This window comes from Triticum aestivum, chromosome 7A (assembly GCF_018294505.1).
Source record: "Triticum aestivum cultivar Chinese Spring chromosome 7A, IWGSC CS RefSeq v2.1, whole genome shotgun sequence".
NCBI lineage: Eukaryota > Viridiplantae > Streptophyta > Magnoliopsida > Poales > Poaceae > Triticum > Triticum aestivum.
This window is the reverse complement of record NC_057812.1, coordinates 635,378,569-635,400,366: the sequence shown is the minus strand read 5'-3', so window position 1 is coordinate 635,400,366 and position 21,798 is coordinate 635,378,569.

Genomic DNA, 21,798 nt, shown 5'->3' with positions numbered 1-21,798 from the left:
CTGCCTCGCGAGGGGGACTGGAGGGATCAACCTCATGAGGATCGCCCGCAAGGCAACGCAGGCCTCCCTCCACTGCCGCCTCAGCCAAGGAGGAATGAGGACCGCCATCAAGACGAGGGGGCTGGGGGCTTCCAGGAGCCACGCGCGATCGCCTGCATCCTGGGTGGAGCTCAAGCCCCAGCCTCCCAACGCATCTTCAAGCAGTTTGCCCGCGAGGTGAACGCAGCCCTCCCCAGGCTCGAAGCAACGCGCCCTCTTAGGTGGTCGGCGTCATCACGGTGCCCTGTGAAGGGAGGGATGCAGTGTGTTCCCTGGAGCAGGCCTTTCAGGCCGCATCGCTGGAAGACCTGGATCGCGAAAGCAGGAGGCTTCCCGAGACCACCCCCAAGAAGAAGAAGGCATCATCCGGACCGGCCCCTCGGGAGGCAGGCCCCTCAGGGCCCGTGTCTGCCCAGGGGGAACCCCCTTCCATCGCATAGGAAAGCATGCCTGGCGCCCTCCTCAGGCAGGGCTCAGGGGTTCTCCCCTGGAGGGCCACCGACCTGGTAGGGGTCACGAGGGAGGCGCTTGGGCACCACGAGGAGGCGTGTTTCGAAGCGCGTTTCCCGCAAGAAGGAGCAAGGCAAGGAGGGTCAGACCCGCAGGAGTTCGTCGACAGAACCATTCAAGAACTACAATAATCAAGGATCATGAGAGGTTGCCTCCGTCTACCGGCTGCGGCTCCCCATCGAGGCGAGGATGGTGGGCTGCGTGTCTGCGTCGATGTACTAGGGCTCAACCAAGTCGCTACCACGGAGCGCCTCTAGGCCTCGCGAGTGGGGCACTGCCGGGGTCTGCCCCACAGCTACGTTCGCATGCCTTACGGCCTGCCGAGCGCGGTTGCTACGCGCCAGCGCCTCATGAGGAGCATCATGGAGGCTCAAGAAGACAGGCGTTCCGCAGCCCTAGCGAAGATGGAGATGACTCGTGAAGGACTACCAGTGCCCCCGGAGCCTCCCGAGGCCCCTGGGCCTGGGGGCTCATGAGGATCGGCTCCTGCAGCCTCTCGAGTCTGCTGCACCGACGCCCCTTCACCCTCGACACCCTCCGGTGACATCTTACAAGTTTCATTTTCAGCTGGGAGCGCCCTCCCAGGGCTGCATCGTTCCCAGGCCGCGTAGGTCCGTCCCTGTGGTATGTACCCCTTGCTATTTTTAGGTTGTTATCTTGCCTTGTTGGGGGCACCCCTCGGGCTGCATCATCCCCAAGTCGCTCGGGCCAGGCCCAGTGGCATGTACCTCCCTAGCATTTATTTCCGGTTATGCATTCGCCCATCACGCATGATTACTTGATGCCTGTCCACGGCACCTTTTCTTCTCCATGTCGACCACTTGCACGTTAAAGGGGGGGGTACCTGAGCATCGCGACTCAGGGCTCTTACTGGCTCTCCAGCCCTCACCCTCTGGTCATGTCCACGACATCGCGACCTCGCATACCAGCGACGGCTGAGACAAGCTCGAGGGCCGGGACCCGAGGACGTAGAGTGCCGGCATCTAACCAAGTTTGCAGGAACACAGCTCAAGATAAGGCCCAGTGCCAGGCGCAACCCGCCTAGAGGTAGGGCCCCGTGAGTCCCGCGCTGGCTCACGGGTGCCCAGATACACCTCACCTAGCCCTACCGTGCCGGCCACGTGTCAGGGAGGGGCTGTATACGCCCCGGGGGCTCCTCCCGGAGGGGAGCCCCCTCCCACGTACCAGTGGAAGCACCATGCTCCGCGCTGGCTGATGACACTGCCGAGGAGCGGCTATGCTCGTACACATACGGAAGCTCTATGCTCCGCGCTGGTGATAAACAACTGAGGGTGGCCCTCGGGCCGCATCAACCTCAGGGTGCCCAGAGCTCAGTGTCTAGCCTCATCGCAACGCCTCCCCTCGGGAGCGCCGCGCGAGGGGGCTAGGCACGGGGGCTGCACCTGGGTCACGCCCGGACGTATGCCACCCAGCCAGGCCCCTCGGGCCTGGTTCGTCGCGCGTCCCTCCACGAGCGGAGCCAAGGTATGAAGGCCGTTTGAGCGTCAAGGGGGACTCCTGAGCATCGTGACTCAGGGGCCTAACTGGCCCCGTAGCCCCTCACTCCTTAGTTCCGAAAGGCTATGCTGGGTGAGGCACGCGCGGGGCCGGGCTCTGCAGACGTAGAACGGTGGTCCCACTCGCATCTCACCTAATCACATGTTGTTTGCGTGTCAATGGGGACTCCTGAGCATCGTGACTCAGGAGCCTAACTGGCTCCGTAGCCCCTCACTCCTTTGGTCCCATCTTGGTTTCCGGTCGGGGCTAATGCTGGGTGAGGTACGCGCGGAGTCGGGCTCTACAGACATAGAACGGAAGATTCGCCTACATCACACCTCCCTACTTGTTGTTCGTGCGCTAAGGGGGACTCCTGAGCATCACGACTCAGGAGCCTAACTGGCTCCGTAGCCCCTCACTACTTTGGTCCCGTCCTGGTTTCCGGTCGGGGCTAATGCTGGGTGAGGTACGCGCGGGGCCGGGCTCTGCCGGCGTAGAACACAAGCAAGTAGGGAGGGAAGGCATAAAATTCAAAGAACTTAAAAACAAATATTACAGTCCATACTGTTTTCACAATACCAAACTCAAGTTTAAACGCCTCCCCGAGGCATGATGCATGATGCAGGAATTAAAAACAGGGCAGGAGCAGCAGCGGGTGACTTGGCGGCGGTGGAGCAGCGCGGGTGGCCTCGCCTCACGGAGCGGCAGAATCGGAAGCACCCTGCTTCGGCTTGGAACTGAAGGCCCGGAACTTCCCCAGTAGAGCTTCCGCGCGGCCCTTCATGGCCTCGGCAGCGGCGGCAGCACCCTCGCCGCTTACTGGCTCCAGCAGGCCGTCAAGGTCGGCGCTGGGGTCGCGAAGGTAGATGTGGGTGAAGACCCGCGTCAGCGCAGCAAAAGACAAGACACGCGCCTTGGCCTCGGCCGTGGGGCCAAGGCCAAGGGTGACATCCTCAAGGGCACGAACTAGGAAGGGGAGCAGCTTGGCGGGGCCGTCCTTGGCGCCGGCCAGCGGGCTCTCCAGGCCACTGGCGTAGAGCGTCTTCAGCAAATCATGAGCCTTCTTCTCCATGTCTGCGAAGGCCACGTGATCCTTGGCGAGAACCTTGGCCTTGCTGTCCAGCTCGACCCTCGTCACCTCCAGCTCCTCCCCCAGCGCACTTAGGCGGTCGCGGCGCTTCTTGAGCTTGGCCTCCTGGCCCTCGACGGCCTCCTCGTGAGCCTTCATGCCTTCTTCTTGCTCCTGGCGAAGACGAACCTCCTTCGCGAGCTGGTCCCGTAGGCCTTGCAGCTCGTCCTCCAGCGCCTTGGAACGACTGCGGACTTCAACCACCTCCCCCAGGGCTGCGTCATGAGCAGCCTTTGTCACAAGGATGGCCTGCCTATCCTCGTCACAGGCCGTCGAGGCTTGAACTAGCGTCACCCGGATCGAGGCGTTAGAGCAAATCCATCCCGAAGCCAGCTCCAAGCGCCCGACCACCAGGCGAGGGTCGGCACCAAGAAGATCCTGCCGCAGCCGGTCCAGTCCAGCAACCGCATGCTCCAGGACGGCAGGAGGAGCCGGGGAAGCAGCAGCCGTCTGAACGGAGGAAGAAGGCGGCGACGTCAACACCACAGCGTCCTGAGGTGGAGCCTGCTGCACCCCACCGGCTATGATGGCGGCAGTGGGCAAAGGCACCACGGGAGTCACTTCAGCCATGGGGGCTGAGCTCGCCCCAGCCAGCTCGACTAGGCCTCGCAAGGCCGACCGGGCAGGAGAAGCCCGCGCACCGTGGTCACCCTCCTCCACAGGCGGAGGCGCCGCCGCGGATGAAGCCTCAGGAGCCCCCTTTAGCTTCTTCGCCACGGGCTCCAGCCTGTTCAAGAGATGTGAATGTCAAGCCTCCGCAGCGGAACAAGAAATATAGACAAGGGGAGAGCACTTACGGGTCATCGCCGGCGAGCTCGAGCAGCCTCCGGCCAAACTTGAAGCCTGACAGCCAGCTGGAAGGGTCAACCTCGGAAGCAGGAGGCGCGCCTGCGGGCTACCTTGGGCAGAGGCAGTCCCGCGGGAGATCAACCCGGTCCTGTCCTTCTTCAGGATCAGGGGTGAGCTCCCGCCGACCTGCTCGTCTCCATCCTCATCATCATCATCGCTCGAAGAAAGGCGGAGGCTGCAGGGCCTGCGCCGGGGGAGGGGAGCCCTCGACTCTCCATCGGTCGCCCCAGAGTCGGGCCCCTCTCCCCGCTCCTCTTCGTCCTCCTCCTTGCTGGAGCCGCCGGAGGGCACGTCCACCGGTCCTTCGGAAGCCGCCACCGGCACGAGCCCGTCCCCGTTAAAAATGGGCCTGGACTTCACCACCTGCTCCCAGTCGTCACGAAGGAACAATGGCTTGGGAGCGCCCTCCAACCTTGCCACCTCGCCCCCGACCAGAGATTGGAGGACCGCGGCCAAATCTTCGCCACTCAAGGCCGCGGGGCTCGGATGAGGCCTCCACGTCGGAGGTGAGTACTGTCGGAGTGGAGCCAGCTGGTGCTCCAGGAACTCCTTCAGCAGCGACGCGCCAGTCAACTTCGCCGCCGCCATACTGGCCGGCCTCAAGTCCGCGTCCATCTTCTCCAGCACCAGTCTCACGCGAGGGTCCATGAGCTCCACTTGGCCACAGTCGCCGGGGCTCGCGGGCGGCTCCGCGGGCAAAATCAGCCTAGGATGGACGCGCCCGGCATCTACCAAGACCCACTTGCTCCGGAAGCCCTCAATCCTCTTCCCGGGATTCGAGATGGCAATGGTGCCGCCGTACGCGACGAAGCCCTGAAAGTGCAACTATCCCTAGGTGGTTTTGGTAATTCATAAAAACATATCGCTCATTGAGCTAATGCTATTCCAAGATGATTATTTCAGGAAAGCTCAATGATTGGCATGGCATGGATGTGAAAGTGGAACCCTCAAAATGCTAAGGACAAAGAATTGGCTCAAGCAGAAAAGTTCAAGACTCTTCATTTTATATTTTAGTGATCCAAGATCACATTGAGTCTTTAGGAAAAGCAAATACTATCAAGGAGGGATGAGGTGTTGCTTAATGAGCCTCTTGCTTTATGTGCTTGGTGATATGCTCCAAATTCCTCAACCACTTTTCCATAGCCACAAATGACCTAAACTCTAAGCCAAACTCGGTCATACCGATTCTTTCAATCCGGCGCCACCGAGTTTCACTTGTCATTTGCCACTGCCAAACCCTAGCAATTCGGTCCTACCAATAAGGATCTCAGTCTCACCGAGATGGGATTGCAAACTCTCTGTTTCCCTTTCGTAACTTTTCGGTCTCACCGAAAGAGCGAATCGGTCCCACCGAGATTGCAATGTACACTCTATGTTTCCTTCTTGTAACTTTTCGGTCTCACCGAAAGAGCGAGTCGGTCCCACCGAGTTTACCTGACCAACTCTCTGGTTAGCTTATTGCCAAACTTGGTCCCACCGAGTTTGTGTAATCGGTCTCACCGAGATTACGTTATGCCCAAACCCTAACCGAATCGGTCCTACCAAGTTGCATGTCAGTCCCACCGAAATCTCTAACGGTCACTAGGTTTACCTTTTCGGTCCGACCGAGTTTGTTGATTCGGTCCCATCGAGATTGGTAGATTGTGTGTACCGGTTGGATTTTGTGTGGAGGCTATATATACCCCTCCACCTCCTCTTCATTCGTGGAGAGAGCCATCAGAACACATACGCAATTCCAACTCATATGTTCTGAGAGAGAACCACCTACTCATGTGTTGAGACCAAGATATTCCATTCTAACCATATGAATCTTCATCTCTAGCCTTCCCCAAGTTGGTTTCCACTCAAACCTTCTTTCCACCAGATCCAAATCCTATGAGAGAGAGTTGAGTGTTGGGGAGACTATCATTTGAAGCACAAGAGCAAGGAGTTCATCATCAACACACCATTTGTTACTTCTTGGAGAGTGGTGTCTCCTAGATTGGCTAGGTGTCACTTGGGAGCCTCCGACAAGATTGTGGAGTTGAACCAAGGAGTTTGTAAGGGCAAGGGGATCACCTACTTCGTGAAGATCTACCGCTAGTGAGGCAAGTCCTTCGTGGGAGATGGCCATGGTGGGATAGACAAGGTTGCTTCTTCATGGACCCTTCGTGGGTGGAGCCCTCCGTGGACTCGCGCAACCGTTACCCTTCGTGGGTTGAAGTCTCCATCAACGTGGATGTTGGATAGCACCACCTATCCGAACCACGGGAAAAACATCCGTGTCTCCAATTGCGTTTGAATCCTCCAAACCCTTCCCTTTACATTCTTGCAAGTTGCATGCTTTACTTTCCGCTGCCAATATACTCTTTGCATGCTTGCTTGAATTGTGTGATGATTGCTTGACTTGTCCTAAAGATAGCTAAAATCTGCCAAGAACTAAAATTGGGAAAAGGTTAAGTTTTTATTTGGTCAAGTAGTCTAATCACCCCCCCTCTAGACATACTTTCGATCCTACAAGTGGTATCAGAGCTTTGGTCTCCATTTGCCTTGATCTCCATAGCTTTTGGTGATCATAGCCTTGGTTTCACAACCTAGGAGAGTATGGCGTCTAGCGAGGGAAATTATCACCGTAGAGGTCCTTACTTTGATGGCACTAATTTTGCTAGTTGGAAGCATAAAATGAAAATGCATATTCTTGGACATAACCCCGCCGTATGGGCTATTGTTTGTGTTGGTTTGCAAGGTGACTTCTTTGATGGGAGAGAACCAAACCGTGAAGCTACCGCGGATGAGTTGAAGATGTTGCAATACAATGCTCAAGCTTGTGATATTCTCTTCAACGGATTGTGCCCCGAAGAATTCAACAAAATCAGCCGTCTTGAGAATGCAAAGGAAATTTGGGACACTTTGATTGATATGCACGAAGGTACCCGACTCCGTCAAGGAATCCAAGTTGGATGTGCTCCAAAGTCAACTTGACAAGTTCAAAATGAAGGATGGTGAAGGTGTCGCTGAAATGTACTCTAGGCTTGCTCTCATCACAAATGAGATTGCCGGCTTAGGAAGTGAAGAGATGACCGATAGATTCATCATCAAGAAGATCCTAAGAGCCTTGGATGGGAAATATGATACCGTGTGCACATTGATCCAAATGATGCCCAATTACAAAGATCTCAAACCAACGGAAGTGATTGGAAGGATTGTTGCTCATGAGATGTCACTCAAGGATAAAGAGGAACTTCACAACAAATCAAGTGGTGCCTACAAAGCCTCATGTGAAGTCCCCACATCATCAAGCAAGAAACAAAACTTCAATGAAGAATTGAGCTTAATGGTGAAGAACTTCAACAAGTTCTACAAGAGAAGAAGCAAAGATAGAAGCTTCAAGTCAAGGTCCTACAATGACAAAAGATCTTCTAGTCGAGAGCGAAACTGCTACAATTGTGGAAGACCCGGACACTATTCCAATGAGTGTACGGCTCCCTACAAGAGAAGAGAAGATTCTCCAAAAAGAAGAAGCAAAGAATCACCACCAAGAGAGAGAAGGAGTAGAGATGATCGTTATGAACGAGATACTCACGGAGAAGCAAGGATTCGGAAAGGAAGGAAAAATCATCAAGGAGCTACACAAAACGAAGACATCAAGCTCATGTTGGTGAATGGGTATCCGGCTCCGACTCCGACAGCCACTCCGAGAGAAGTTATCACTCCGACTCCGAAGATACTCAAGATGAAGGTGTTGCCGGTCTAGCACTTGTGTCAACCAACTCCTACGACATATTTGACTCACCAAATGAAGGAATTGGAAGATGCTTCATGGCCAAAGGTCCTAAGGTAACACACCCCGAGTATGTTGATTTTAATAGTGATGAAGATGACTTGTTAGGTGATGATGATTTGCTTGTTGACAACTCTAGTGATGAGTACTATGATGAAACATCAATTAATCATGCTAATCAAGATAAAACGAATGACAATGATAAGGAGAAGATTGAGGCTCTAACTAAAGAACTAAACACTCTTAAGTTAGCTCATGAAACTATCTTCGAAGATCATCGAGAACTTTTAAGAGCTCATGAGAAATTACGCTTTGAAAAGCTCAATCTTGAGCAAGAGCATGAGTTCTTAAAAGCAATCAATGATGATCTCCGCAAGAAAAGTTCTTCTTACATTGCCAAGCGTTTACTATTATCCACTTACATGCCTCAAGTCAAGTCTAGTAACAAGAACAAGAAAGATTCTTCCTCTAGTAGTAACAATGATCATGCTAAATCCAATATTGTTGCTTCTAGTAGTTCTCTTGATTCCACTAATGATTCTCTTAGCCAAGTTACACTTGAGCAAGAAAATAGCTTATTGAAGGGAATTATAGAGAAAGGAGTGTACAAAAGCCTTGACGGGAGTAAGCAATTCGAGGAAATTGTGCGCAAGCAAGGAATGCACCGGAAGAATCAAGGTGTTGGTTTTGAACGAAAGTTCAATGCCAATGGAGTTGAGTGGGAAGAAGATCAATACCCCAAGACAAAGTTTGTTCCTCAACAAGAGAAGTATGATACTTCCTTCAAGGGGACACAAGCTCAAGATGATCTTCCACCACAAGACTACAAGCAAAAAGGCAAGGACAAGCTTCAAGAGGAAATTGATGCATTTGAAGAAGCTCCCAAGACCTTAGTCAAGTGGATTCCCAAGACCACTTCAAGTTCCACTTCATCAAGTACGACTACAACTCCAAGGATTCCCATCAAGATGGTGTGGATCCAAAAGAAGAAGAACTAGAGAGTTCTTGAGGGTGACTCCGCCAACATACCTCACTCTTATCATTTTGGCAAGAACAAGTGCAATCAACTTCCACATCTTGGACTAGTTCAAGGAGTCACAAACCCTCTTGTTGGAAAGACAAGGGACAAGGTAACCTAAAGTTTTCATGGACATCATCTTTTGTGTGCATCACTCTATGTCTATGGATATCCTTGTTTGTTCCTTGTGGGACTAACCCATGTAGGTATTGAAAGTGCAATTCACTGAAATGGATAGCTCCAAGCGATCTACATCAACATTGAGCATCCACATCTTCAACATCTACATGAAGTCATCATCGACAAAACCCAAGGTTAGTTCATCCCTCTTAGGGGGGATATCACATCTAGGGGGAGCTTTGATCTAAGACTTGAGCTGAAGCAACTCTAAAGGTGTGAACACAACAATGCTTTATGTAAAAGTGGTAACCCCACTTGAGCTTAAACAATGAGTATGACCTATGATCAAGTGTTCTCACCTGACTCCTAAGTCAATATACTCATATATAGATGACCTAGTCATCGCAAATTGCTTGATAGATGCTAGAATTGTTTGTGCATGCTTTGCCACATATTTCTTTTGCCATCTTATTGTGTGAGCATGTTGGTTGCATATTTTACTCATTCGAGGACATCCACTTGTTGTTTTGATTGTTTGGTTTTATCTCCTTTTGCCAAGTGGATGGACAAGAATGCCTAAGAACCTTCTCAAGCTATCTATGCTTTTCTCGTCTCAAACTCGATTCATGCTGCATCACAAAATTTGATCAAGTCAGATTCGAACCACTCTGTATGAGGAGTGCTCGGAGTCCCCGATTCGTCATAGACTTAAACTTCCAAAACCTCTTTGTGATTCTCGGTTTGACCGATTCCATACTTTCGGTCCTACTGAGATCATTAAGTTGATCTAGGTTTTCGATCTCGGTGCAACCGATTTGAACCACTCGGTCACACCGAGTTGCAATAACTGTATACAGTTTTGCATCTCGGTGCCACCGAGTTGTTCCACTCGGTCACACCGACAAGGTCGGGCTATATATAGTCACGGGAAATTTTTTGGAAATTTCTCCGAACCTCTTCGCCCACGCGATAGCCTGCTCTGCCGACTTGGTCTCCGGATCATCTCCTCGCCGCCAGCCGCCTCCAGTCGCTGGTCTCCATCGCCGTCAATAGGAATTCTACCCCGCCATTGTCGCCGTAGTGAGTCTTCGCCGAACTAGGGTATGGACTCGATCTTTGTGCTATTCTCCAATCCGATTCCTAGCACATTGTGATCATCATGACTCTTGCCACGATTGATAAACTCCTATCCAGTCAATGAACTCGTAGATTAGGTTTAATTCAGAAATTTTAGGGTTAGGTTTCCGCCGAAACCATCTCGGACCCACCGAGTTGAAAAACTCGGTCCCACCGACTTGGCTTATGCCATTGCACAAGTGAGACTCAGTCTGACCGAGAATTACTTATCGGTGTGACCGATTTTGGAACTCTGTGAAACCCTAGCAGTCTCGGTGCCACCGAACTGTGACTCGGTCTGACCGAGTTCACTAATTCTGGTGCCAAAACTGCTTCGGTATCACCGAGTTTAGAAATCGGTAGATCCGAGATGCTTTCAATGGAACACTAAAACTAAGTTTTTGAATTATTCTTTTGCAAAAATCTCTGCATTTTGTGATGCTCATCCCCTCTATCTCATCTATAAACTATTCACAGGGTCAGCAGTCAGAGTTTGCATCATGTCAGACCAAAGTGACAGCCAGAACTTGCCAGAGCAGCAAGTGCAGTTGAGTGAGGGCACTAGCCCCTCAAGTTCCTCAGATGATGGCAGCAGGAGCACCCCCAGCAATCTGCCTAAAGCTGCCAGACGTCAGAGAAAGAAGAGAACCTCAGACTCAGAAGATGAGGATTATGTGGCAGAGGAGGAAGCTACCTCCAAGAGAGTTGAGCCAGCACAGGGCACAAAGCCAGGGCTGAAGATCAAAAGGCCAGTAGCCAGGCAACCCATGTCTAAGGCAAGAGCTTCAACTGAGAAGCCCACTCCCATTGAGCCAGTTGCTGCTGAGGGCAAAAATAGGAAGGAAAGAGTAAAGAAAACTGTAGCCAGAGTGCTTGGCAAGGCCTCCATCATGGAAGATGAGGAGGAAGAAGAAGAGGTAGCTGCACCAGCACCTAAGGCACCCAAGTTAATGGGTGATGCCATAAGATCAGGGGCAGCTGCTCCCAAGGCCAAGTCAGCTCCAAAGCCTAAGCCAAAGAGAAACACAAGAAGCATCCCAGCCACTGAAAAGAACAAGGCCCCGGTGCCTGAAGCTGCAGAGGAAGAGGAAGAGAATGTTCTTAGAAAGCTCAAGCCCAAGATCCCAGACCACAACGATGCTCATCCTGTGGCTGAGGATATGAAGCTCGGGAGAGATTCAGGGCTGAGGAAGTGGAGAGAAGCAGATCCCTATGCTACCAGGAGGAGGACTGCAGTTGACTACAGGTTTCACACCAAGGAGCAGCAGGATTTCTATGAGACAGTCTTGTTAGACAAGAAGCCAATTGTATGTGATATGAGATGGGTCAACTGGCAATATATCAAGGAGAATGAAGAGCACTACCCTGGAGTGCAGGACAGCTTCAAGGCATGTGGAGTAGAGGACTTTGTTGGGCAGAAGCTCACAAAGTGGAATGAGGAGCTTATCATGCAGTTCTACTCCACAGCACATTTTTATCCAGATGGAAGGATTGTTTGGATGTCTGAAGGTACGAGGTACCAATCAACAGTTGCTGAGTGGGCACAGCTTATCAATGCCCCAGAGGAAAATGAAGATGACTTGGATGTCTATTCCAAGAAGAAGATGGATCATAACTCTATGGCAAATATGTACAAGGAGATTCCAACAGATGATCTTGACACTCACTAGTTTGGGTCTGTAAAACACTTGCTGTCAGGTCTGCCTACGATCAACTGGATCCTTAGGCACACACTTTTGCCCAAGTCTGGAGATCACAGGATGATCAGAGGTCATGCCATTAACTTGCTACATATCTTTGATGTACCTCAGAAATTCAAAGTCATGAGCCTCATAGTGGAAACAATCAAGAGGACAGCTGCCGACCAGAAGAGGAGTTGTGGGTATGCCCCACAGATTCAGGAGCTCATCAACTCAAAGATGGGCACGGGCACATACTCGTTGGACAAGGTACATTTGCCTATCTATCCAGAGTTCGAGGACAACCAAGTTGTGATGACCAAAGATGAACCATCTTCAGCCCATGCACAAGCCAAGAAGGAGAAGGCAATAAAGGAAAAAGCTGCCAAGATGCTAACTCAAGAGGAGGCATCTGAGTACTTCTTGAAGAACAAGCAAGAGCAGCTCAGTTACTTGATTGCATCCACCCTGCGGATTGAGAAAGGACTAGCCACCCTGACTCAGAACCAGGCAAGCTTAGAGAGAATTGTTGAACAAAGGTTCTATGACTTGGATATCAAGGTGACAGAGATACAGACTGCCGTGGAGCAGCTCCAGGATGATATGCAGGAGAGGAGAGGCAAGACTATGACTGATGCCTTTGCCAGGGTGCCACGAGGTCCGAGGTCGTCTGCAGTGCCAGTTGCTGACACCAGAGCCACCACATCTGCACCAGCCACAGCCTCAGTTCCACCAGCTCCAGCGTCCACTTCAGCCTCGACTCCGACCACGTCTACTGAAGGCTTCGTCCTTGGAGTGCTCCGGACACAACCACCACCTGAAGATCAAGCCTGAGTGTCAACTTAGCACTATGCATTTTCTAGGAACTTTTTGGTAACTTGTTGCCAAAGGGGGAGAAAATGTATAGATCATAGGCTTCGAGAGAGAGTGTTGCGTTTATTCTCTCTTGTTTTATTTGGTGGTTTCTCGAACTTTATTTGCTTGTGTGTGAGATACTATGCCCTTATCTGTGTGAGACATCGATGATCATGTATTTGATCATAAGCTACACTTAATGTTTGCTTAATATTATCATTCTATCCATCTTATGTGATCACTCACTATTCTTGGTGATGAGTGCATGTATTTCATTCTTATCATTTTTGAGCGCTCCACCAAGATGTATGTGACATGGAAGAGTAACCCATGACTCTAATTCCTTGTGCATTTGCAGTCCAAAGCAAATTCTAAATATGCACAAATTTAGGGGGAGCTCTTACTTGTCACATACTTCTCAAAGAGACGATGTATTTCATGATTATTATGATTTGTCGAAGCTTTGATCTATATGTTGTCATCAATTACCAAAAAGGGGGAGATTTAAAGTGTAACTATCCCTAGGTGGTTTTGGTAATTCATAACAACATATAGCTCATTGAGCTAATGCTATTCCAAGATGATTATTTCAAGAAAGCTCAATGATTGGCATGGCATGGATGTGAAAGTGGAACCCTCAAAATGCTAAGGACAAAGAATTGGCTCAAGCTCAAAAGTTCAAGACTCTTCATTTTATATTTTAGTGATCCAAGATCACATTGAGTCTTTAGGAAAAGCCAATACTATCAAGGAGGGATGAGGTGTTGCTTAATGAGCCTCTTGGTTTATGAGCTTGGTGATATGCTCCAAAATCCTCAACCACTTTTCCATAGCCACAAATGACCTAAACTCTAAGCCAAACTTGGTCGTACCGATTCTTTCAATCCGGTGCCACCGAGTTTCACTTGTCATTTGCCACTGCCAAACCCTAGCAATTCGGTCCTACCGATAAGGATCTCGGTCTCACCGAGATGGGATTGCAAACTCTCTGTTTCCCTTTCGTAACTTTTCGGTCTCACCGAAAGAGCGAATCGGTCCCACCGAGATTGCAATGTACACTCTATGTTTCCTTCTTGTAACTTTTCGGTCTCACCGAAAGAGCGAGTCGGTCCCACCGAGTTTACCTGACCAACTCTCTGGTTAGCTTATTGCCAAACTTGGTCTCACCGAGTTTGTGTAATTGGTCTCACTGAGATTACGTTATGCCCAAACCCTGACCGAGTCGGTCCTACCGAGTTGCATGTCAGTCCCACCGAAATCTCTAACGGTCACTAGGTTTACCTTTTCGGTCCGACCGAGTTTGATGATTCGGTCCCACCGAGATTAGTAGATTGTGTGTAACGGTTGGATTTTGTGTGGAGGCTATATATACTCCTCCACCTCCTCTTCATTCGTGGAGAGAGCCATCAGAACACATACACAATTCCAACTCATATGTTCTGAGAGAGAACCACCTACTCATGTGTTGAGACCAAGATATTCCATTCCAACCATATGAATCTTGATCTCTAGCCTTCCCCAAGTTGCTTTCCACTCAAACCTTGTTTCCACCAGATCCAAATCCTATGAGAGAGAGTTGAGTGTTGGGGAGACTATCATTTGAAGCACAAGAGCAAGGAGTTCATCATCAACACACCATTTGTTACTTCTTGGAGAGTGGTGTCTCCTAGATTGGCTAGGTGTCACTTGGGAGCCTCCGACAAGATTGTGGAGTTGAACCAAGGAGTTTGTAAGGGCAAGGGGATCGCCTACTTCGTGAAGATCTACCGCTAGTGAGGCAAGTCCTTCGTGGGCGGTGGCCATGGTGGGATAGACAATGTTGCTTCTTCATGGACCCTTCATGGGTGGAGCCCTCCGTGGACTCACGCAACCGTTACCCTTCATGGGTTGAAGTCTCCATCAACGTGGATGCAGGATAGTACCACCTATCCGATCCATGGGAAAAACATCCGTGTCTCCAATTGCGTTTGAATCCTCCAAACCCTTCCATTTACATTCTTGCAAGTTGCATGCTTTACTTTCCGCTGCCAATATACTCTTTGCATGCTTGCTTGAATTGTGTGATGATTGCTTGACTTTTCCAAAGATAGCTAAAATCTGCCAAGAACTAAAATTGGGAAAAGGTTAAGTTTTTATTTGGTCAAGTAGTCTAATCACCCCCCCTCTAGACATACTTCCGATCCTACAAGCCCGCGCACGCGGAAGGAGAGCCGGGAGTGACCTGGAGGGAGAAGTAGTGGCACAGCAAGGCCACCAAAGGCTGCACCCCTATGTGGGCCTCGCAGTAGTAAGCGAAGATCGCCAGAAGAAGAACGGAGTTGGGGTGGAGATGCAGAGCCTGCAAGTTGTAATGGCGGAGGACAGAGAAGAAGATCTCGGAGAAGGGAGGTACCAGGCCCGCAGCAATGGAGCTTACAAAGAGAGGATAAAAGGTGCTCCCTCGGCCCTCAGGGGTGGCGGAGCCGGCCTTGAACACCTTCGTGCCGTCGATGCCCTGCACCGCCGCCATCCGGCGCAGCCGGTCAAGGCCAGCCTTGGACACATTCGGCAAGTCCAGAGCAGGAGAATACTAGGCTTCGGCCGGAGGCTGGCGAGGCGCCATGGCTTCCTAGGTCACGCAGCCGGAGTAGGTCTGGAAGTTTGGAGGAAGAAAGGGAAGGCGCAAGAAAGGGAATCTGAGCAGCGACCGGAGAAAGCAAAGGCCAAGTCTGGGCAGATGCCGCTCCTTCATCAACCTGCGTGGTTGCTAAGGCACTCGCGTCCCATCAACCGCCACACGACGCTCAAGGCCGTAGGCTGTTAGGGCCCGCGGCGCTTCGCCCTTGCCCTTTCGCCTCTCGGCACGGCCAAGTCCAAGCGCGCCTTGGGCTCGGGGGCTACTGTCGGCGTTCTGGGAATGGGGGTCCCCAGACTTGCCTGCCTGCGGCCTGCGGCGTGGCTCAAAGGAGGCCTAACATGGCCCATATTCATCAGCACAAGGCTCAAGACCCTCGCGAGGGGCCAAGCCTCGCGAGGCGGATGACACGGAACTTCCTTAGGCACGGCCTCGTCAGGCTGGCTCGCGAGGAGGCGAAGAGATCAAGGCGGAGTACCTCGCGAGGTGCCCGTGACGCAAGCCATGACGACTCAGGGCTCCAGGCGGGCGCCAGCGCGCGCAGCGTCCTTCTTTCCTCTTTGGTGCAAAGGGGGCAAGCGCAGCCGTGGAGTACCGAGGCATTAGGCAAAGGTTGCCATTTCAGTGCAACAAGACCGAGACCAGGAGGACTACGAGACGGAGGTCACCATGGAGCCCAGGACGGCGTCATCACCAGAGCTTTGCGCAGGCGAAGACTGCTTTTGTCAGGATAGTTGATGCTTGCTGCCCCCCTTCAAATTAGCCCGCCATTGTTGGCTCCCTTCCCGCTCGATATTTGGGAAGAGGACCAGGGCCTCTATAAATAGGACCAGCCACCCTCACGGCAAGGGGGTCGGTTCGGTTAGGTTCATTCGTCCGGTTCAGGTAGAAAAGGGGAGTGAAAGAGAGAGAGAGAGAGAGAGAGAGAGAGAGAGAGAGAGAGAGAGAGAGAGAGAGAGAGAGAAGGGTGACTGAACTCCTCCTAGCAGTTCATCGCCCCAGCCAAGAATAGACCCTCGCGAGGCTGTTCTTCCTTATATTGTTCATCATCACCAGCCCTAGGAGGCAATCCACCAACCACACACTGGAGTATGGTATTACACCACAACGGTGGCCCGAACCAGTATAAATCTTGTGTCTCTTGCGCAGTTCTTTAAGCAGTTTTAGATCTTTGCGAGACGGGGAGGTAGAAGGCGTAATCTCCGTGCGCACCCCAGTGTTCGAACCTTAAGGGTCTGCCGGAACCCGAGATCCGACAGGCCTCGGCCGTGGGGCCAAGGCCGTCTACGACATCTTCAAGCGCGCAGACCAGGAAGGGAAGCAGCTTGGCGAGGCCGTCCTCCGCGCCGGCCAGCGGCTCCTCCAAGCCGCTCTCATAAAGCGTCTTCAGCGCGGCACGAGCCCTCTTCTCCATCTTCACGAAGGCCACCCAATCCTCCGCCAGGACCTTCGCCTTGGCGTGCAGCTTGGCCCTCTCTGCCTGTAGCGATCGCTCCAGTGTCTCCAGTTCGCCGTGGCGGTCATCGAGCTTGGCGTCCTGGTCCTTGACAGCAGCCTCCCGAGCCTTCATCTCCTTCTCTTTCTCCTGCCGGCCGTGGACCTCCTTGGCGAGCTCGTCGCGCAGGCCTTGCAGCTCGACCTCCAGCTCCTTGCAGCGTGCCTTGGCAGCCGCAGCATCACCCAGGGCAGCATCGTGGGCAGCCTTGGCTTGGTTGGTGGTCTGCTTCTTCCCATCGGAGGTCGCCACGGCCTGGCTTAGTGCTGCTCGGACAGAGGCAGCAGAACGGGCCTAGCCAGAAGCTAGCTCCAGGCGGCCGGCCGCTAGGCGAGGTTCCGCGCTCAGAAGATCCTCCCACAGCTGGCTCAGTTTGTTGGCGACCTGGTCCAGGACGGTGGCAGAGGAAGCAGAAGAAGCGGGAACCGGCGGAGCAGGCGAAGAAGACAGCGGCGTGATCACGGCTTGGCAGGAAGGAACCCCCTGGGCCTTGGTCGCCCCGGCTGCAGCATCGAGCGCAGTCGACTCCAGGGTCAGCGAGGCCACGGGGGCTGACTCCTCGCCAAGGCGTCCCAGTCGGCCTTGCAAGGACGATTGGACCGTGGAAGCGCGAGCCGTGCCATCTTCCTCGCCAGCGGACGAAGGCACCGCCCCAGCAGATGGACTCACCCCAAGCGAAGGCGCAGAAGCCCGTCTCAACCTCTTCGCCGCAGGAGCCGATCTGACAAGAGAATATGGACGTCAAGCCTCGGCAGCAGAAACCAAGCAAAGCGGGAATCAAGCACTTACTGGTCATCGCTCGCGGACCCAAGCAACTTCCGGTCGAACTTGAAGCCCGAGAGCCTGCAGTTTGGGTCAGCCTCGGGAGGCCCGGAAGCAGAAGCCATGTCGGGAGGGCTGGGGCTGGCTTCAGACCACCCAGGGATTGGAGCGGACCCTGGGGGAACCAGCCCCGACCGGCCCTTCCTTGTGACCAAGGGAGAGTCCTCCCCTCCTTGCCCGGCGCCGGCATCGTTGTCATCCGGCATGTAGCGGAGGGCCCGAGACCTGAGCCAAGGGACGGACTCCCCCGACTCCTCGCCAGTTGCCTCGAAGACGGACTCTTCCTCCTCCGCCTCTTCTTCCTCCTCACTCTTGCTGGAGCTGCCGGAGGACATGACCACCATCGCCAGTGCCGCAAGATCCTCGGGAGCTACCGCGGGCACCAGCCCCTCACCGTTGAAGGTGGGCATGGCGTTCACCACCTGCTCCCAGTCGTCGCGAAGGAACAGGGGGAGGGGGGCGCCCACCGGCTTCGCCACGTCTCCCCCAACCAAGGAATGGAGGGACGCGACCAGATTCTCGTCGGTCAGGGCCTCCGAGCTCAGGCGCAAGGCGGCGTCCGCTTCCCCAAGCCTCCACAACGGGAGCGAGTGCTCCTGGAGTGGAGCCACCCGGTGCTCCAAGAACTCCCTCAGGAGCGTGGCTCCAGTCAGCTTCGCCGACCCCAAGTTGCTTGGCCTCAGGTCCACGTTCATCCTCTTCAGCACCACCTTCGCGCGGGGGTCGACGAGCTCCGCGTGGGACCACGCGTCGATGGCCTTGGGCTGCCCCGTAGGCAGCACCAGATGGGGGTGGAGGCGCCCGACGTCCACCATGACCCACTTGCTCCAGAAGCCTTCAATCCTCTTCCCAGGCTTCGAGGTGGCATTGGAATTGGAGTACGCGATGAAGCTCACACATGCGGAGACATGGACGCCAGAAACCCGGAGGGAAAATAGTGACGCAACAAGGCCACCGAGGGCTTTACCCCGACGTGAGCCTCATAGTACTAAGAAAAAATCGCCAGGAGAAGAACAGAGTTGGGGTGGAGGTGCAGAGCCTGCAAGTTGTACTGGCGGAGAACATCAAAGAAGAACTCAGAGAAAGGAGGCACCAGACCGGCGACAATGGCGCTCACAAAGAGCGGATAGAAGGTGCTCCCCTTGACTTCAGGCTGGTTGGAGCCGGCCTTGAGCACAGTTGCCCCCTTGCTACCCTACACCACCATCATCAAGCGCGTAAGGGTGAGGTTCTTCTCTGACAGGTTCGGGGAATCTAGGGCCGGCGAGTACCAGGCCTCGGTCGGGGACTTGCGAGGCGCCATGGCGTGCCGGATGAGAAGGATTGAGATAGATCTGGAGGATTTCGGAAGCAAGAAGGAGGAGAGCCAGAAAGGGGATCTGGAGCAAGGCGAACGAGAACAAGGAAAGTAAGTCAGGCTCAGGCACCTCTTTTGTCAGGTGGGAAGTTGCCGAGGTGTCGTGGGGAGCGCAGACGCCCACGTCCAATCAATCGCCGAGCAGCGCCCAAGGCCGCAGGCTGTTGGGGCCCGCGGCACTTCGCGCTTGCCCCTTCGCTTCCTTGCTGGACCAACGCCGGGCACGCCTGGGGCCCGGGGGCTACTGTCGGCGTTCTGGGAACGGGGGTCCCCAGACTTGCCTACTTGCGGCCTGCGGCGTGGCTCAAGTGGGAGCCCATCGCAGCCCATCGTCATCAGCTCAAGCTCAAGACCCTCGCGAGGGGCCAAGCCTCGCGGGGTGGATGACAGAAAGCTTCCTCAGAGGCAGCCTCATCAGGCAGGCTCGCGAGGAGGCGGGGAGATCAAGGCAGAGGTACCTCGCGAGGAACCTGTGACTTAAGCCATGACGATCGAGACCAGGCGGGTGCCAGGCGGGCGCCGGCCTGCACAGTGTCCTTGTTTCCCCTTTGGGGCAAAGGGGGCAAGCACAGGCCGAGGCATCTGGCAAAGGTTGTCGTTCCGGTGCAACAAGATCAAGACCAGCAGAGCGGCAGGACGGAGGTCACCGTGGAGCCCAAGACGACGTCATCACCAGTACTTTTGGCAGCCGGAGACCACTTTTGGTCAGGATAACTTGTACTATATGTTCCCCTTCAAAATGGCCAATTGTTGGCGCCCTTCCCGCTTATTATTTGGGGAGAAGCCCATGGCCTCTATAAATAGAGCTAGCCACCACAGAGTAGATACATCTAGACACCCCAAGAACATCTAGACACCCCGAGAACATCGAGAAAAATGGCCAGAGATCTGGTAGAACCCTAGTAGAGAGAGAGAGAGACGCGACTGAACTCACCCTAGTAGTTCATCACACCAGCTCAAGAACACCTCTCGCGAGGCTGTTCTTCCCTTGTACTGTTCATCATCAGCCTTGAGGCAATCCACCACACCACACACTGGAGTAGGGTATTACACCACAACGGTGGCCCGAAACAGTATAAACCTTGTGTCCCTTGTGTTGTTCGTTGTTTCCAGTTTAGATCACGCGAGGAGATTGGGCGTAGATCGGTAGGCGAGAGATCTCGGCATGCACCCCAGTGTTCGAACCTCAAGGGTCTACCGGAACCCGAAATCCGACAATTATATATATAATTTTTGGCCTCGCGAAGGAGAAACATCGCTCAAGCTTGGGGGAGGCTTAAATCAATGTTATATTCATGCCCCAATCATGAGCTCTCAAGAGAAATGATTATTCAAAATTTTTATGCTCGGCTTTCTAGTAACAATCACACCATGCTTGATACTTCTTGTGCTGGCTCATTTATGATGAAGACTATTGAATTCAAATGGAATTTATTGGAAAGAATTAAATGCAACTCCGAAGATTGGGACCTCGACAATGGTAAGGAGTCAGGTATGACACCTAGTTTTGATTGTGTTAAATCTTTTATGGATACCGATGTATTTCGTAAATTTAGCACTAAATATGGACTTGACTCTGAGACAGTAGCTTCTTTCTGTGAATCTTTTGCTACTTATGTTGATCTCCCCAAGGAGAAGTGGTTTCAATATCATCCTCCCATAGAAGTAAAAGTAGCTGCACCTATTAAATTGAAGAAAAGACTATTACTTATAATGATCCTATTGTTCCTACTTCTTATGTTGAGAAACCACCTTTCCCTGTTAGGATAAAGGATCATGCTAAAGCTTCAACTGTAGTCCGTAAAAGCAAAACATATACACCTCCTGAGCAAGTTAAAGTTGAACCTAATATTGCTATTGTTAAAGATCTCTTGTCTGATAATATTGATCGACATGTTATTTATTTCTGTAATGAAACTGCTAGAATTGCTAAACCCCGTGATGAAGATAAACCTAGACCTGTGGTAGGCATGCCTGTTATTTCTGTTAAAATAGGAGATCATTGTTATCATGGCTTAGGTGATATGGGTGCTAGTGCTAGTGCAATACCTTATTCCTTATACCAAGAAGTTATGCATGATATTGCACCTGCTGAAATAGAAGATATTGATGTCACAATTAAACTTGCCAATAGAGACACTATTTCACCAATGGGAATTGTTAGAGATGTTGAAGTCTTGTGTGGGAAAACTAAATATCCTGCTGATTTTCTTGTTCCTGGTTCCCCATAAGATAGCTTTTGTCCCATTATATTTGGCAGACCCTTCTTAAACACTGTTAATGCTACCATAGATTGCAAAAGAGATGTTGTTACGGTCGATTTAAATGATATGACTCATGAATTTAATTTCTCTAAATTTAGTAGGCAACACCGCGAAGAAGAATTACCTAGTAAGGATGAAATTATTGGTCTTGCTTCTATTGCCGTACCTCCTAGTGATCCTTTAGAACAATATTTGCTAGACCATGAAAATGATATATTTATGAATGAAAGAAGGGAATTAGATGAAGTATTCTTTAAACAGGAACCTATTCTGAAAAATAATTTACCTATTGAAACCCTAGGGGATCCTCCTCCACCCTAGGGTGATCCCATGTTTGAGCTTAAACCGTTACCTGATACTCTTAAATATGCTTATCCTGATGAGAAAAAGATATATCCTGCTATTATTAGTGCTAACCTTTCAGAGCATGAAGTAGAGAGATTATTGAAAACTCTGAAGAAGCACCATGCTGCTATTGGGTATACTCTTGATGATCTTAAGGGCATTAGTCCCACTCTATGTCAACATAAAATTAATTTGGAAGAAGATGCTAAACCAGTTCGTGATCATCAACGCCGGCTGAATCCTAAAATGAAAGAAGTGGTAAGAAAGGAGATACTAAAGCTCCTTGAGGCAGGTATAATTTATCCCGTTGCTGATAGTCAGTGGGTGAG